The following is a 6,016-nucleotide window of genomic DNA, read 5'->3' as shown; positions in this document are numbered from 1 at the left end:
CCTGGAGTGTGAAACCCCTTAGACTAGGAGATCCCCAAGGTCATGGCCTGTCTTCCCCCTCTCCACCCCTTTGAGAGTGTGGGAAAGGACAGTGACATTGAAGTTCCTCTCCATGTCCCAGGCCCATCTCTGTGCTCTCCTTGGAGAAGTGATTGCAGCCTAGAGACCTCGTGAGCCCCTCTTCAGAGTAGGGGACTTCCAGGCAAGGGCTGTCTCCCCCTTGGACTGCAGTTTCCCCCAGGGCAGGGCTGTGTCTTCTCTCTCCTTGGACGGGGGCATTCAGTCAGCAAGCGGAGTGGATGTGACTGAGAGAGCTGGTGCAGGAAGGGCTGACCACCCAGGCCTCTGTTCTTAAATGTTCAGCTCTGTCTCAGGGTCCTCACCGGACAGATCCAGCCTTGGGATGGGTGGGACTAGGAAGGGGGCCTCCTCCTCCTGCTCCTCCCCCTTTCTGAGTCCTCTGGGGTCTTCTCTTGACTGGGAGACTTAGCAGACTGTACACCCATGCCCTTTACCCTCCCCCGCTGGCAACCAACCCAGACAATTGCACTTGACCTCACTTCCCAGACGAGCGGAGTAAAGATAAGCTTGGGCCTGGGATGCCTCCTCCCCCAGCGATTCCCATGGGAATTGTGCTGAACCAGAGGACTGTCACAGCTCTGGCTCTTATCTGCAGCAGGAAGGCCCGAAGCCAGGGTCTCCAGTGCTGAAATGTCATCTCACCCCTCATCCGGTCCCCAGACTGCAGGCCAGAAGCCACCATCAGCAGCACCAAACAGAACAAGACTAATTGACATCTTTCCAGCTCCCCTGACTTACTTGCAAAGCACACTCAGTGCCTCTCTGGCTCCCTGAACTACATGAGACTGGCATCTTATGCCCATTTTACAAAGGAAAAACTGAGGCTCAGAGCAGTGGAAGGGACTGACCTGAGGACACAGCAGATAAACAGTAGCCCGTCCCGGGCTCTTCCGATGCCCCATCCTCTTGTCTTCGTCTGCTGACTTCACAGGGCTCTAGCCTTGGTGTAGCCCTACTCAGTTTTTCTTTAATATGTCTTGACATCCTTGGATGCAGGATAAAAAGTGAGAGAGAAGACAATCCTTCAGAACTGCAGGGCTGCTCCGCGATCCTGCAGGGCTGGGAAGGGTCAAAGTTGAGAGTCAGGAGGAATTTCCAAGAGGAAGGCTTATACTTAAGGGGATGTGTGCTACTTAAGTGATGAGGGCAGAGGCTGGATCCAAAGCCTTGGGGGGGGGGTGACTCCTTGAGTCAGCAAGGAAGAGGGCTACCCTGAGATATGGGGTACCCTTAATCTCTCCCCTTGTGCCCTTACCACAAGGCCTAGAACTCTCTCTCCATTCCAGCACGTGGGTATAGCATTGCCCTCTCTGGATGCCACTTCTGCAAGACACAAAATGTGGGGAAATTAAGTCCCTCCAGCCTACATGAATGAATTGATCGGATCTTGTGATTCCTTGGCAAGAGATATGGGTACAGAATGGGGCACAGGTGGGAGGGAGGCTGGCCTTCGAAGGGAGAGAAAGGACTGCAAGTGAGATGGAAGACTGACCAAGTCTGCTATTATGTCAAAGGGAGAGAGAAGACAGCTCTCATGGGAGTATAACCCCCAGAAGGGCTGGGAGGTGGGAAGGCTGACGAATGTGGTTCAGACAGGCCCCTGGCAGGACAGGGTGGAGGCTGAAAGGGAGCACTGGCCTCAGGCTGGAGCAGACAGTGGGGGAGGGCACAGTGCAACTGGCCCACTTTGATGCTCCAGTTAATCTAACTGGACTCCAAAATTGACTAATCCCTCCCACCCCTCTCACTACTAATGCAGCTCCAGAATCAAACCGCACTGACCCCAAACCAGTCCCTAGGCCCCACCCTGCCCCCTCATTGGTCAAGCCCCCCCTGCGGCCCAGAAGGAGTCAGCTCCGATGTAATCACTGCATCACGCTTCAAAGCCACCGAGCCAGCTCCTAATAGGGGGCAGCAGGTTTCACTTACCTTGCCTGGCGGCCTGCCCAGGGCAGATGGGATGCAGCTGGGGGAGGCCCAGCCCCTCCACTTCCCCTCCCCCCCCTCAGAAATTGTTGTCTCCTAGCTCATCTCCCTTCTCCCTTTCTCTGGATGGACATTGGAACTGGTGGTAGGGGAGGTGATTCCCCCAAAGCAGGAAAAGTGAGCACTGGCTAAGAGAGCTTAGAAATGCCACCTTCGATCAAAAGGCAGAGATCGTTCCCTGGCTTGTCTCTGCCCATCTCATCCTACCTAGGCCGCCCAAGCGCAGATTCTGTGATGCATGTCAGGAGGGACACCTGAGTGGTAGCATCGAAGGGCAGAGTGCAGCCCCTCTGTCTCCCCAACTCATTGGGATGAAGGCTGGAGGGGCTGGAGTGGAGGAGTGACCAGGACATGGGGGTTAACGCCAAGAAGTGTAACCATGGCCAGTTATGGTACCACTGCTTCCTTCTAGGGGTCCTTGGGCAAGTGGCTTAACCTCTTCAAGCCTCAGTCTTTTCATCTGTAAAATGGTGATCCCAGAACCTTCTTCACAGAATTGGGGATTAAAGGAGATAATTGTGCGCATCTCTGGCTCAGAAGTGGGTCGGGGCTGCAGGCTGGTTCCCTAGGGGTGGACACAGGGAGCTGTGAGCAGTGCTCTGCAGAGGGCCTGAAGTGAGGGGTCCCAGTGGAATGGGAGAACAGGGAGTGTGTGTTAGGAGCTTGCCTTCCTGGAGGGTCAGGGTGACAGAGGGGTGGGGAGATGAACAGGGGAGGGGCAAACTCATTTCAACTCCGGACAATGCAACGTGACTCACCACTCCCACTCCCAGCTCCACGTAGAGCTGCTATGATTTTCTCCACCCTTTCACCTTAGGGTCCCTATTAGGTCCAAAAGCCTTGAGGTATGTGTGGTGAGGGGAGGGACCCTTGATATGTGCAGCTCTGTTATAGGAGATGGTTCTGGGGGACAATCGAGGAAAATGGCTGCCTCCTTGACATTGCCTGTCTGCTCCCACTTGCTGGTCAGCTCCTGAGCCACTTCCATGCCCATCCTACAGCGGTAGCTGCAAGTGCTGAGGGTTAGGGGAACGGGGGCTGGGTCAGGGAGAAGTTGGTGCAGGACACTCATGTTTGAGGCCAGGAGTCACAACCCTTAGGGAATTAGGATCAGGCAGTGGCTCCATAGGGCCTCTGATATTGTTCCAAGGAAAAGGGGGGACCCAAGTCCAGCACAGATTAGGAGCAGAGATCCCTGCTGCTTGTCATGGTGCAGACGAGGGAAGGCGGGTGGTGGTGGCTGGGACCCTGCAGTTGTGGAGATGATGGGGATGGTGGTGACAGTGGTGTGGCAGTCATGGTAGTGATGGAGAGGACTGTGGCAGTGAGAGTGATGGCAGTGGTAGCTGTGGTGGTTCTGATACTGATGCTGGTGTATGATGCTGGTGGTCATAGTGGCGCTGGTTTTGGTGTAGGTGGCTGCAATGGTGACAGTGGTGTTGATTGTGGTCATGGTGGTGGTCCCAGCAAAGGAACATCCTGATCACAGCTGTGCTATCTACAGTATGGTCAAGCCAAGGTGTCACATGAGAAGATAGTCCTTCACACCAAATACCTAACACACTAGAATATCAGCTCCTTGAGGGCAGCTGCTGTTGTTCACTGCTGTATCCCCAGTGCCTAGAGCAGTGCGTGGCACATAGTACATGCTCAATAAATATGTGTTGAATGAGTAAAAGGGGATGGAGTCTCTCTCTGTGATGAACACTGTCACCTCATTTGTTATTCACTATGCCTTTTTAAGATAGGATCTTTTTTAAAATTCCCATTTTATAGATGAAGAAACTGAGGCAGAGATCCTTAACTTGACTAAGACCACACAGGAATAAGCCATGTGGGGGCGGGCTGGGCTGTGTAGGCTTTTATAGCCAGATCTTCTGACTCGCAGCTCAGTGTTCTTTCCTCTATGGACTTCGCAGATCAACTCTCCAGCCAGCACTCAGCATTTCACCACGGTCTTGTGTGTGAGCTTAACCATAGAAATACCGCTAATAATAGTAACAATTGCTGTTTGTAATTGCTCGAGTAAGGCTTAAATGCTCAAGACCATGGAAATTATTAATAACCCAGGCCCAGCCATGGTAGTGTGGGTCATATTAAATTGTGTTGAGATGGATGACCTTGGCAATAATAGCAACTGGGATCATAAATTAATAACAGGAGTATTTAAATTAATGCCACACTGTGGATACCCTTGGTAGTAAGCAGCTCAGTGCTGCTGTTAGTACTAATGTTGCCCCTTCCTGCCTTCCATGAATTCAGCTGAAAGGAAAGGCAGGGCCGTAAAAGCAGTGGGAGAAGGCAACAGCTCAGAGGCAGGTCCCTGTCCCAGAGGAGGGAATCCTCTGGGCTAGCTGCCTGGCCTCTTATGCCCAGCCATCAAGGTGGTGGCTCATCCACATTCATGCACAATGATGTCTACCTGTCCTTTCTGGGGCTGTCCCCTGGACTTTGTTGGTTGCACAGGAAAGAAATTCACAGGGCAAAAATTTCCCCCCATGAATGAATGAATTAGTTCCAGCTGATCTGGGCAATCACCTACCAACTGCCAGCATGAGTGCACTGATCTCTCCTTCTTGTAATGTGGGAGATTAGTACTATTGTTTCCAAAGTAAAAACTGAGGTCCACAGATGGCCAGGGTGCTGGGATGGACTTTGTAGACACGTCTCCCACAGCTCTGCACTCCAGGGTCTTCATATCTGGGGTCCAGGGAAGGTGGGGACAGGCAAGGGTGAGCATCGAGGTGGTGGTGGGGTGCTTCCCAAGAAAGGACTGCTGGCACACTCCCTGGGTAGCTGGGCCTATGACTTAGACCTGTCAAGGTTTCTGGGACATGGTGAGTGTGGGATGATTACATAGCACATGGATGAGTGCTTGGATGTGAGTTTATCCAACAGCTTTTCCATTCATTCCCTTCTACAGACCTTTATTGAACACTTACTATGTACCAGGCATTCAGATAAGAAACCATAGTCACTGCCTGCAGGGAGCTCATAAGCTAATGGATACACACAGTCTAGTAAAAGTACATTGTTAAGGATACATCTGTGTGTTTGTGTACCGGTGTAAGTATGTGTGTCTTCATGAATGGGTGTGTGCACTTGTGCAAGAGACTATGCACGTGGGGCTTGTGTGGAGGTGACTGTACATGTACACGTGCATGTGTGACTATATACGTGAGTATGCATGTTTGTTACGACCACATGTGCAATGAGGGCGTGTGTGCTTGAGTGTGGAGGTGCACATGCATATGTAGAACGTGCAGGTCTATATGAGTGCATGAGGATGGTGTGGGGCATGTGGTACATAAGTACATATATGTGAGCTTGAGAGTGTGTGTCTTCCTGTGTTTTGTGTGCACACTTGTGATTCCTTCAAACCTATTATTTGAGAATTCAAATGATGTCAGGATGGACTCCACCTTGAGTGTCCCCAGGGTGAGGCCACCTGCTCCCCCTCCCTGCCCTCCCCCTAGGCCTGTGCACTGGGAAGGGGCAGAGAGGTAGGGGTAGGGTAGGGACCAGAAGATGAAGGGCGGGACAGGCAGCGGGCAGCTTGCTGATAAAGGCTGGGCAGGGAGCAGCGCACCAGGGAAGAAGCTGAAGCGAGAGGCTGGGGATGGATGGCAGCGGAAGATGGGTTGGAGAGTGAATCCTGAGAGTGGGTGCAGCCGGAGGGGAATGGGAGTCTCCCTGGTCAGGGCCTGCAGCACCCGGGACGGATGCGCCCTAGCGCGGGCCGGGTGCTCTGGGTACCGGGGCGAAGTCGGGGAGAGGCTCCGAAGGCCAGGGCGCGGAGGAGCAGCAGCAGGACGCGCAGCCACAGCTACCCGCACACCCTCCCTTCCGCGCCTCTCTCCTCCTGGAGGCAGCGGGGCGGGCGGGCGCGGTTCCGGGGGTGGGCGGGCGGGGCGGGGAGGAGGCGGGGCCGCCGCACTGGCTTCTCCCA

This window comes from Miniopterus schreibersii (assembly GCF_964146895.1).
Source record: "Miniopterus schreibersii genome assembly, chromosome: 16".
NCBI lineage: Eukaryota > Metazoa > Chordata > Mammalia > Chiroptera > Miniopteridae > Miniopterus > Miniopterus schreibersii.
Note: the sequence above shows the minus strand (reverse complement) of the source record.